This window comes from Condylura cristata, unplaced genomic scaffold (assembly GCF_000260355.1).
Source record: "Condylura cristata isolate star-nosed mole 26May11 unplaced genomic scaffold, ConCri1.0 scaffold00048, whole genome shotgun sequence".
Taxonomy (NCBI): domain Eukaryota; kingdom Metazoa; phylum Chordata; class Mammalia; order Eulipotyphla; family Talpidae; genus Condylura; species Condylura cristata.
This window is the reverse complement of record NW_004567149.1, coordinates 1,047,246-1,059,504: the sequence shown is the minus strand read 5'-3', so window position 1 is coordinate 1,059,504 and position 12,259 is coordinate 1,047,246. Positions and strand designations below refer to the sequence as shown.

Below are 12,259 nucleotides of genomic sequence, written 5' to 3'. Positions count from 1 at the left end.
CGATATCCACCCTCAGAGCCCGAAATTCGGGCTCGGCGGTACCGCGGCCTGGGCCTAGCGGCTTAACAGTAGCAACAGCGGCGGCAGCAACAGTTCCCCCCCCCATCCGAATACAGCAAACACCACAGGGATCCGAAAGCCCGCACAGGCGATTAGAGAAAATGGCAGACGATATTGATATTGAAGCAATGCTTGAGGCTCCTTACAAGAAGACTTGCCTAACGAGATCTCACCTCTACTCCTATGAATTCACCTTTGATTCCAGTGTGAACTGTCAGTCATAAGGATGAGAACAAGTTGAGCAGTGCTAACGGCCAAAAAGAGGAAGAAAAGCAAGAGCAGAAGTCGTAGTCATGAACGGAAAAGAAGCAAAAGGGAGGAAAGGAAGTGAAGTAGAGATAGAGAAAGGAAAAAGAGTAAAAGCTGTGAAAGGAAATGAAACAGAAGCAAAGAAAGGAGACGGAGCCGCTCCAGAAGCCGAAATCGCAGATTCAGAGGCCGCTACAGAAGCCCTTACAGACGACGCTCCTGAAGCAAAAGTCCATTCAGAAAAGACAAGAGCCCTGTGAGAGAACCAAATGATAATCTAACTCCTGAGGAAAGAGATGCAAGGACAGTTTTCTGCATGCAGCTGGCAGCAAGAATTCGTCCAAGGGATTTGGAAGTTTTTCTCTACAATAGGAAAGGTTCGAGATGTGAGAATGATTTCTGATAGAAAATCAAGACGTTCCAAAGGAATTGCTTACGTAGAGTTTGTTGATGTTAGCTCTGTGCCTCCCGCAATTGGATTAACTGGTCAAGGTGTTTTAGGGGTGCCAATCATCGTACAGGCATCACAGGCAGAAAAAAACAGCTGCAGCAATGGCAAACAATCTACAGAAGGGAAGTGCTGGACCTATGAGGCTCCTTTCACTTCAACATAACAGAAGATATGCTTCGGGGGATCTTTGAGCCTTTTGGAAGGATTGAAAGTATCCAGCTCACGATGGATAGTGAAACAGGACGATCCAAGGGATATGGATTCAAAACATTTTCTGATTCTGAATGTGCCAAGAAGGCTTTGGAACAACTTAATGGACTTGAGCTAGCAGGAAGACCAATGAACGTTGGTCATGTTACTGAACGTGCTGATGCTTCCAGTGCTGGCTCATTTTTGGACAGTGATGAACTGGAAAGGACTGGAATAGACTTGGGAACAACTGGTCATCTCCAAGTAATGGCAAGACTTGCCGAGGGTACAGGTTCGCAGCACAACAAGCTCTACACATGAAGGGCTCTTTGGCATTTGGTGCTGTGTCAGAATTCTCTTTTGTTATAGATTTGCAAAGAAGACTTTCCCAACAGACTGAAGCTTCAGTGTTAACTGCAGCTGCAGCTGCCTCTGTTCAACCACTTACAACACAGTGTTTCCAACTCCCTAACATGTTTAACTCTCAAACAGAAGAAGTTGGATGGGACACAGAGATTAAGGATGATGTGATTGAAGAATGTAATAACCATGGAGGAGTCATTCATATTTATGTTCACAAAAATTCAGCTCAGGGCGGCCCTCCCTGGTGGCGCAGTGGGTTAAAGCACTGCACTGAGAAACTAAAGCCACCTCCGCATGAGTTCGATTCCCGCCTGCCCCGGAGGTGACCACATGGCGAGGCAGACCTCTCCTGACCCGCCCGCTGCTCCCCTCAGCAGTGTACTTCGTCGATCTGCCTGTTCTGCTCCCCATTCTGTCTCTGGTAAATCCTCTCACCCTTCGCATCTCTGGCCTGTACCCCAGTTCTGTACGAATAAATAAATAAATCTTTAAAAAAAAATTCAGCTCAGGGCAATGTGTATGTCAAGTGCCCATCATTGCTGCAGCCATTGCTGCTGTCCATGCATTGCAGGGCAGGTGGTTTGCTGGTAAAATGCTAACAGCAGCATATGTACCTCTTCCAACGTATCACAGCCTCTTCCCTGACTCTATGACAGCAGCACAACGACTGGTTCCAAGTAGACGATGAAGGAAGATACAGTCCCTTATGTATATAGCTTTTTTTCTTTGAGAATTCATCTTGAGTTATCTTTTATGTAGATAAAAATAAAAAGGCAAGGGTCTACTGTCAAAAAAGCTTCCTTCAGGCCCTCCCTGGTGTCACAACGGGTTAGGACACACCCTGCAAGCTGCCTACACCCGCGTCAGTGGTAGTTCAATCCCCTGCCCGGGAGGTGACCACATGGCGCGGCAGACCTCTCCTGACCCGCCCACTGCTCCCCTCAGCAGTGGACTTCGTCCATCTGCCTGTTCTGCTCCCCGCGCTGCCTCTGGTGAAGCCTCTCGCCACCCCTACACCCTTGCCTGTGCCCCAGTTCTGTATGAATAAATAAATCTTTTAAAAAAGCTTCCTTCTTGCTACATAACTTCCTGCATGTTTTTCTCTCTGCCGCCTGTCTGAGCCTCTCCTCCCCTGATAGACGCCCAGGGGAAGCTGGTCAGCTTGTTTTGGAGAGACAGACTCTAGGAAGCCTGTTGGAATCTCTAAGCTCCAGGAACACCTTGACTGCGTGTTTCACGGGTGAATTACAGTGAGCTGTCTGGCTGCTGGAGAACCGTTAGCGACTCTACCACTGGAGCATAACTGAAGGTGTGCTGATGGCAGAGTTCAGGCGTGGACTGAGCTACAGGGTCCAATTCTGGTCAACCCACAGAGTAGAGTTGTGGTGAAGGTATTTTATAAAAGTGATTCACTCTGACAGTTTGAACTGTGGGGTGGGCACATGGGTAAAGGATCAGCTTTATGGAGATGGAGGTAAGGAAAGCTTGATGGGATCATGAGCAGTGCATGCACATGTTGGATTAGCGTGTTGTGCCGTCAACCAGGGCTCCTGGAATGCGTGTGAGTGTGTGTGTGTTTCTGCTCACCGATAATTCTCACACAACAGTAAGGTGCTGGAGCATCACCTCAATGCTGGCATTACCTACACGGAAACAGTTGGCACAGACTTAGGACTCAGTCTCCAAAGCCCACCCTCCATTCCGGACACCACTGGGAGGCCCCAGCATGTGACAGGCTGTCAGAGGTTCCGAGAACACCGTCTTGGGGGCTAATGTGCAAGACCAGCTCACAGGCCTCAGCAAGGCAGCTTATCCCTCGATCACCATTTCACTCCCAAGGCTGTCACTCAGGAACAGCCAATGCAAAGAGGGGAAATTCAGAGGACCAGGCATGGGTGGGGCCTGAGGCCCCGCCCTCCCAGCAGGCCCCGCCCTCCCCGTCACCATTCTCCAACCCTGAAGCTCCCCAAAGCTGCTCCTTTCAGACTTGCACTGAGTGAGGCTTCATTCTGAAAACCACTACAGATCAACTCACTGGCCACAGGCAACTGACCTTGAGCCCCAGCCCCTTGTGGAACTCAGGAGTGAAACTCCAGGTCCCGCCAACAGGCCTGTTGGTTTCCATGGCAACCAGCCCTGTCCTTGCTACTGAAACAGCAAGAAACACCTTTATCTTTCACACTCAGGAAACGCCAAGGTTTTGCGGCAGCATGAGCTAGAGGCCAAGTATATACAGGACTCCTATTTCTTGGTCATTTACTGAATGACCAGATAGAGGTTTCTCTATGTATCGAACCACCTGAGATTTGCACAATGCATCAAACCACTGTAAATTTGATAAACCCAAGCCAGGTACCCTGGGTAACTCGGCGCCCTCCCCCTACTCAGCAGGAGGTTTTACAGCCCCTTCAGGACCTTGGCGCAGAAACCCTGCCCAAGGGTCCGGCCTGCCCTGCCCTGTGGATGCCAGGCCTCGGCTTGCTGGGCTGATTTGTTTCTGCCTTTTTCAGTCAAGGCGGCGGCATCTCTGCAGACAGGACACTGATCAGCAGGGAACTGCCGTCTACAAGCTCTGCCTGGCCAGGGGACAGTGGTTTATAGGGTAGCGCCCAAGCACTGTGGGGACCAGTGCCCCTTGGGTGCTTCAAAGTCAGCCCCAGGGGAAAGTGCATCTCCTGGCATTTTCTGGGTACCAGGTTCCTGTCTGAACTACATCCATGTTCTTCTGGAAGCTTCTGGACACAACTCATCCCTGGCCTTAGAGCATTTCTCTGACATCGCCAAAGACTTGAGTACTTCAGCATTCCAGGTTAATTTCAGTCACAGAGCAGTTTCAGTTAATGCCCAACTGCAGGCTGGTGAACAGTCTTTCAAATGGCATAGTCACAGTGGCCACCGCAGAGTGACCACAGGCAGCAGTGAGCTTGGGGCAGTGTGAGCAGGAAATCAGACCTCCTAGAATTTGGGGCTGGCGTAGAAGAAGGGGTGGTGAAGAGGTAGACATGGCCTCTGGGTGCTACAAGTGCCTCCTCGTGGCGGGCGCGGCCAGAGGGAAGCCAGGCCTGCCTGCAGGGCAGAGCCAGAGCCCAGCTCACCTTGTTTGCTCCTATCGGAGCAGCCTAACCCGGCTGCCGGGGTACCCCACGACTATGCTTCCACCTCCAATTGCAGCTTTCCAGCAAAGACACTCAGAGGTCAACAGAAGCATGTTCACCTGCAAGTCCAGCTGCCGGATCCCAGCGGCAGAAAGAGCTCTGACCGTCCCTCCCGACGTGGTTCTTGCGAGGCCTATAGACAAAGGGGCTGGTGAGCCCTCAAAGGCCAGACTGGCACAGATACCTGCGGATAATCTTTGTGCCCTCAGCCAGCTGCCATCTCCGGCATCACCTCCAGCGAGCCCTGAGGTCAGACCCTGCCCCGGCCTCCAAGGGTTGTGGCCCGGCACTGCAGTCACCGCTGCGTACAGTCCCGTACTCATCCCCACCATCCCCAGACCTAGGCAACCTGGTCCCAGAACTCCAGCCAACTGCTGGACACCCGCCTGCCTCCACTGACCTGAGTCTCAGCCCCAGCATCTCGGAACTTTGCCTACTAGCGCCCCTCAGAGGTCAGGTTCTGGTTTCCTCCTGATAGAGCCTGCAACCATTATTCTCTGGGATTCAAAATGATCTGCCCTGCCCCCAGCCCTTCTACTCCTAGGTGTCTACCCAAAGATCCCCAAAATTCGAATTCGAGAGGAAACCTACACTCCAGAGGTCACTGCAGCACTGTTTACAGAACAGTTGGGTGGGCCGAGAAGGCGTGGTGCAGATACGCATGGAATAAGCAAATCAAGATAATCTCATGACTTTTGTGGCGACATGAAAGGTGCCAGAAGGGATGATGCTGACTGAAGTAGCCAGAAGGAGGAAGACACAAGCTGCACAATGTCACTAATATGTAGATAATAAAGAACCAAATCTTGGGTCACGGCCCACTGTGAAAGTTGACCATACAGGGCCCTCCCTGGTGGCACAAAGAAATTAAAGCGCAGCACTATGAAGCTGTGCACAGCCACTGCAGCACGAGTTCCTTCCTTCCCACATGGTGCAGCAGGTCTCTGCTGTCTCCCCTCAGCCCTGTACCTCAGTATATCTGCCTGTTTTGCTCCCCACTCTGTCTCTGGTGAATCCTCACCACCACCACCACCACTCCTACCTCTGGCCTATACTCCTATTCTTGTGTGCATAAATAAATACATCTTTAAAAAAAAGAGTTGACCATAGAACTGAGGTTCCTGGGAAGGAGTGATGACAGGGTGGGGAGAAGCATGAGGCAGGCTGCCCACAGACTGCGGAGTCCTGGCCTAATTCCACCCCACCCCGAGCAGCCTCTGAAGGGGGAAGAACAAAGAGCAATGAGATGCTTCCTACAGGTTAATAGGCGGCTGAGGTTTCAAAGGCCCAGTGGGACCGGAAGCCACCTCCAGACGCCACAGGCCCAGGGTTAATCTGCCAAAATGAATCCACCATCTGTTTGAAATGATGCTTATTCCTTGACAATCAGGAACACATAATACCTAGTGAAAAATTACCAGTAGAATATAAATCAACCCAGAGGCGGAGACGCTGCTTGGTGCTGACTTCACCCTGCCTCTGCCTCTGTGTACCCAACTTGATGTTAGATCTGAACACAGACCTGCACAGGCCACTTGGAACATGGTGTCCCACCACCAGGCAGCCTGATGGTAGCTGAGCTCATTCAGCAGGTGAGATGTCCTTCCTGGAACCCAGACAAGTTCCCAGACAGTGAGGTGGCCTGAGCAGCTCCACAAGAACCAGGACAAGGCCTGGGGGTGAGGCCACCCGAGGGCTGCCGGGGTTCAGGGCTGCCTTGAGACAGCCCCTCAAGAACAAGTCACTGAGTTTGGCATCTAACCCTCCCGAGACAAAGGAGTCAAGGCCCTATGTCCTGGCGGCCCAGGAGGGTCACCATCCCACAGGGGATGGAAATGTTGCTCTAAATGAACAGAACACCTGGGCGCATGAGGATTTTGGGTCTCTGAAAAGTCCAGGGAGACAGACACAAGCTAAGGGGCCAGACCAGAGCCAGGGTGGGGGAACTTCCAGCAATGTCTCCACCCAAATCCCTGACACTATTCTTGCCAGGCTCCCTATTGAATGCCCCACCATGTGATTTTTGGGGGACCCATTCCAGGAGGCGTGGAGCTCCCCAGCCAGCTTCCCTGGCTCGGCAGGTCTCTTCCCATGTGGGCCCTGTCTCTGCAGACCCTGCTGCTGTGTTCTGCTTGCAACGGCAGCCCGTGGGCTTCCTTGGGCTGGTCCCCTCTGCCCTCCTGGGGGTTCCCGGGGTCAGCTCCCTAAGAAGTTGCATGCCAATCCCTGGCTCAGGCCGGTTTTCAGGACCCACCAATGGGTCACGGGACTTTCTACTACTGTGTGGGATGTGACTACAGACACCATAATCACCTTACAGTTTCCACAGCCCAGAGCCTGGCGCGGCGGGCCCTGTGGTTAGGCCTCATGAGCTGAGCTTCCCGGGCGCTCTATCTGGGGAGCAGGCCTGCTTCATGCTCCCTGTGGGGGGTGGCCGAATTAATTCCTCACAGTCGTCTGAAGCCCGCAACGTGCCGCGTGTGGATGAGAGGTGGTCTTCCTGGCTGGAGCTGCCCGTCCTTCCCTCTCTGTGGCATGGCATGGCGGCCGCCCCCTCAAAAACCTGGAGCAGAGCACCACCTACCACCAGCTGGAGAAAATCCGTGCCTTCAAAGGGCTCAGGAGATGGGGCGGACCCGGCCAATCACCTCTCCACTTCAGGTCACCTGATTTGAGGCCTTCATTTCATTTGCAAAGTCTCATGGCAACAGTGCCCAGGTTTGCATTTGATTGAACAGCCACTGGCAGCTGTGTGGGTTGAGGAGGGCCTGGGCTTCTGGGGTGCTCATGCAATTCTGTCGGCCACAAATGGCCAGTTTGGGAAGTGGGAAGAACTTGTTTTTGGAATAGGTGGTGCACCACCTGCTTGGTGCTTACTGTCCTTGGGTGAGCATCTTCATCTCAGCTTCGGCTTCTTTTTGCAAAAATTGGTGCCAACACCAGCTTCAGAGGGCTGTGATGAGGATGAGATGACATAACGGGGCCCTCCCTGGTGGCACAGCGGGTTAAAGCGAACTGGCCGCAGTAACTTCAGTGCGGGTTTGATCCCCAGCCCAGAGATGACCCACAGGGTGCAGCAGACCTCTCCTGTCTCCCGTTGCTCCCCTCAGCAGTGGACTTTGTAGATCTGCCTGCTCTGCTCCCCACTCTGTCCCTGGAGAATCCTCTCGCTGCATCTGCACCTCTGGCCTGTACCCTAGTTCTGTAAGCACAAATAAATAAATCTTTAAAAAAAACACAGACACATAAGTAGATGATGCTCCCCGCTCCCTCCCCTTGAGGAGCTGGGCTGGGCTGAGGAGCTGGGCTGGGCTGGGGAGATGTCTGTGTCATGGGCTAAAACTCAGTGCCTGGAGTGAGGAGCCTGGTGGTTTCCTCATCACCTGGAAAAACACGCTGACATCACCTTTCTGTAATTGCTACCTGCCTTGAAAGCGAAACAGCGACAGCTGAGCTCTGGAGGCTCAGAGAAAATGGCTCTCACCATCCCTGCACCCGGCTGGCCTCTGGAAGGCAGCGGCCATGGGCCCCACCCAGATTCTTTGGCAATTCATAGTTTGTTTAGAAAAAAGGCGGATTTCAGAAAGTAGGTGGTGAGGGAGGGCGGGGACATTGGGGGGAGAGGAAACAGCTCCTTTGAGATGGTCCAGGCAGCGTCCTGCCCTGGAGCTGAGGACACAAGGCCCCTGCCCCTGCCCTGCAGGCCCTCGGGGCTCAGGCTGAGTTCAGAGCTCTCAGGTAGCTCCTCTCACTGCTGAGGCGTCACAGTGCCTGTCTATTCTACCACAGCCCTGCACTGGACAACCTTGTGGAACAGGACTCAGGGAACAGTATGGAGGTTTGAACAGTGTTAAGGGCCACAAAGGAGGGAGCGTCGCAGAGCAAGGGACGCCATAGTTGACTCCTGATTTATGGCGGGGAATTCCCCAGAAGGGAGGGAGGAAGGAGGGAATAATCATAACAATTGTAATAGTGAAGATTTATAGCACATTTACTATCCATCAGAGGTATTTTAAGTGCTTTCCCATATGAAATCACTCAGCCTGGTAACGCTGGGTAACGCCCCCAGAAAGCACCATTATCGCTAGAGGCAACAGAGGCACAGAGAAGTTAAGTAACTTGCTCTAGATCACACAGCTAATAAGCAGCAAAGTCAGACTTGCATCTCCTCGGTCCATTGCAGGACTTGTGCTCTTAACCCTTCAGGGGATGCAGAGGTGGGGGGTAGATGGGGGGCATTTCTGAATTAATTTCTAATTTTGTCATCAGGGTAGACAGATAGACAGATAAACAGATAGACAGATAGACAGACAGATAGTGTGAGGCCTCCTTGGTGGCACAGGGGTTAAAAACAATGTCATGAAGCTGTTCGCAGCCACTGAAGAACACGTTTGATCCCAGCCAGGGACCTGACCCACATGGCACAGCAGACCCGCCCGCTGCTCCACTCAGCAGTGTGTTTCAGTCCATCCCCCTGTTCTGCTCCCCACTTTCTCTGGTGAATCCTCTTACACCCCATACCTTTGGCCTGTACCCCAGCTCTTGTATGCATAAATAAAAAAATTCGTAACTAAAAAGATTTATTTATTTATGCATTCAGGAATGGGTGTAGAGACCAGAGGTGCGGGGTGTGAGAGGATTCACCAGAGACAGAACAGGGAGCAGAACAGTGGACTGACTGAAACACACTGCTGAGGGGAGCAGGGGGGCGGGTCACCCTGCGGGACCTCCCTGGCTGGGGAGCAAACTCGTGCTGTAGTGGCTGCGGACAGCTTCATAGTGCTGAGCTTTTAGCACGTTGTACCACTAAGGAGAGTCCAATAAATCTTTTTAAAAATTTATATATAATAGGGTGTTCCTACCATCGTAAAAATGTTTAACTGGATGGAACACGTATCGTGCACACAGGTGTATTTCAGTTTGGAAAAGTCTAGGTTGACAAGTTTGTAAAAATGACACATCTGGGGACAGGAGATGTGCCAGGAGGTGGCTGAAAACATGAGAATCAATGAGCTGGGGTCAGACTGCATTACAGGGAGTCCAGGGAAAAAGGAAGCACCGTGAGCGTGACTGTCAGCAGCCCCCTGTGTCCACCAGAGCCACTGTCAGCAGGAGCCTGTGTTGCAGTTACTGGGCAGACACGGGTGGGGTGAGCTTCCCGGGCTGGGCTGGGCTTCCCGAGCTGGGGGTGAGCTTCCCGGGCAGTGGCAGTGGGTGCCAGCTCTCCTGGGTTTCTCTGGGCACCAGCCAGTCGGAGGCTGTTCCAGGAAAATTGAGACAATTTGCTGTTAGGGTGGATCTTTGGCTTTCCTGATACGGCAGAGGACACTGATGTTCCCCATCTATCGGGGCCCCCACGGGGTGCATGTCACCTAAATCACAGCTGCTGTGGAGAGCCTCAGCTCAGTCGCCATGGGTTCCCGTCCTCCGGCTCCCGGGCTCCTGGCCATCCAGCTCCTTCCTGCTCCAGCCAGACCTGGGCATCCTCACCTAAAGTGCCTTCGGGGCAGGGGGTGGCTGAGCCCAAAGACTGTCGCTGACATCAGGTGCAGGGCAGGAAATGACACGGGGCAGGAGGAGGTGGCTCCCTCCCCTACACCCTGCCTGGCAGTCACCAGAAGAGGAAGAGTTCCCACTTTAGACACCATAATAAAATAGAGAAAGGGGGGGAGTAGGCGGAGGACAAAACCAGGCTGGGGCTGGGCGGCTGCTGGGGTCTGCAGGGGCTGGGTGACAGGCTGGGGGCTGGGGCCCCGGCGCTCACAGCCCTGTGAGTCACCCGAGGTTGGGCAGGCATTATTTAAAATGTGCCTGTGCGCTTCTCTGATTATACGCTGCCTGCCGGTGACATCAGGGAGGGGCAGGCCAGCCAGAAGGGAGGCCGGTGGGTGTGGCCCGGCTGCCACTCACTCACCCATGGCCACTGAACACTGTCCATCCCCTTCCAAGTCCCCCAGGCCGATTCTCAGGGCCAGGCTTGGTAAAAGGTTCACAGAGGCAGGTGATTTTGTTGAGCTGCCCAGCCAGGTCACAGCAAGGCAGGCAAGCCAGGGTGGTCTAGCCCGCCAGGGAGGGAAATGTCCCCGTTAGGGTCCCCAGACCCCGAATACCCTCCCTTGGGGCTCATTTTCTGCTCCTTCCCAGCTGCAAATTCCCACCTTGACGGGCACAGAGGCCAGGAGGCGATTCTCCCCAGAAGGACGCTGGCAGCGTGTCATCAGGGAAATGACTGGGTGCAGGGCCATGCACTGGAGAGGTTCTAGAAAGTTCCAGCTGGTTGTGAAGAGTCAAAGATGTAAGCAGTATGGAACAGAGCTGGGGAGAGGGGGCTCCATCCACAGCGGGGGAGGAGGCGCTGAGCCGCACCCTGGAAGGAGGCCTGCAGGCGGGAAGGCCCCCAAAGGGCCAGCTTCCAGCCTGGGAGGATGGCCGTGACCTGCTCACTGTGACCTGGGCCCACTCAAAGACGGCACATGCCTCCTCAGTCCTTGTCACCACAGCATCACCCAGCTTTACGGAGGCTTTTCTGCTCCATAAACTCAAACCACTTTCATACATGGCTTCTCATTTCCTACCCACAGAGCTGGCGCTGGGGCACCTGTTAATTATCACTTGCAGGCCGGAGGAACTGGCCCCAGCAGGAAAGGGAGGCCCAGGGTCCCTGCTGGCCTGCACCATGCAGAACCATCTTCAAGGGTAATTAAGATCTTGCCACACCCCACCAAGCCTTTGAAACTCATCTGGGTTTTCTCTTTGTAGGAAGAATCTAGATGCCGGCGCTTACTAGCTTCGTGGCTCATTAGCTCTTTGAGCTGCGTTTTGCCAGCTCAAGTCTGGGTCCTTCCCTGCCAATTACACAGGGCAGAGGTGACCTCCCTGGGGGCATTCAGATTTTTCTGGCAGTCAACGACTAGGAGCTGATCTTGAAAGAGTTAAGACATCGATGCAATTCACGGCAAAAATGTATCCAAAGGGTGACACGTCATCGTCCAAGAGACAAAATTCTATTTCTGTATATAGTTATCTTCTTTTAAGTCCCTGGATGCGTGAGCCAGATGAGTATTTTACACTGGCAGCTCCTCTCAATTCAGCGTACCCTGGTGCCACGTGCCACGGTGCCAAGCAGGCTTCACAGTCGCGGAGAGGTTTAGGGCAGTGTGTGGGCAATTTTCATTCTCTCTCTCTCTCTCTCTCTCTCTCACACACACACACACACACACACACACACACACGCACGCACGCACGAGCGCACTCAGCGTTCTCCACGTTTGCCCCAGGAGCGCAGACATGACAAATCAGAACAACTCACTTTTCCACCCCTCCCAGCGGGACTCTCCCCAGTTTCCCCCACCCACCCACTCAGCCCCGCTTTCCTTGACGACGGCTGTCCATCTGCTGTCCCGGGGACCCCCACCCCTCCCCCGCTCTCCCCGGCCCCGCACCCGCTCCTGTCATTTATTCTGGCCGCGATTCCTCCCCCGGCCGCAGCCGGGCGCCCGCGCCCGCGCCCAGACTACGCGAAACCTCAGCGAACAGCTGTAGACGCCGCCAATTCTGGGCTCCCTGCTCCAAAAGGGGCACGCGACGCCCCGGCCCTCCCCCCGCCCGAGGCGCAAGGACCCGGTGTGCAGGGAGCCCAGCTCCCCCAGCACCCCCCCCAGCTCCAGGCCTCGGGTGCCCCCGCACCCAGGGGTCCAGCGTAGAGACGGTGGGGCGGGCTGCGGCGTTAGCGAGGACCCAGCCCGCGTGCGCCACGCGCACGGACGGCGGAGGGGGCGGCCGACGGCGCCCG

General features: G+C 54.1%; 1 protein-coding gene and 1 pseudogene across 1 annotated transcript in view; both read left to right on the top strand.

Annotated features, from left to right (window-relative positions):
- The window catches only part of TUBB2A (tubulin, beta 2A class IIa), a 39,451-nt gene that overhangs the window by 22,671 nt on the left and 4,521 nt on the right, over positions 1 to 12,259 (top strand). The window lies entirely within an intron of this gene.
- Positions 389 to 4,907, top strand: LOC105854520 (annotated as a pseudogene).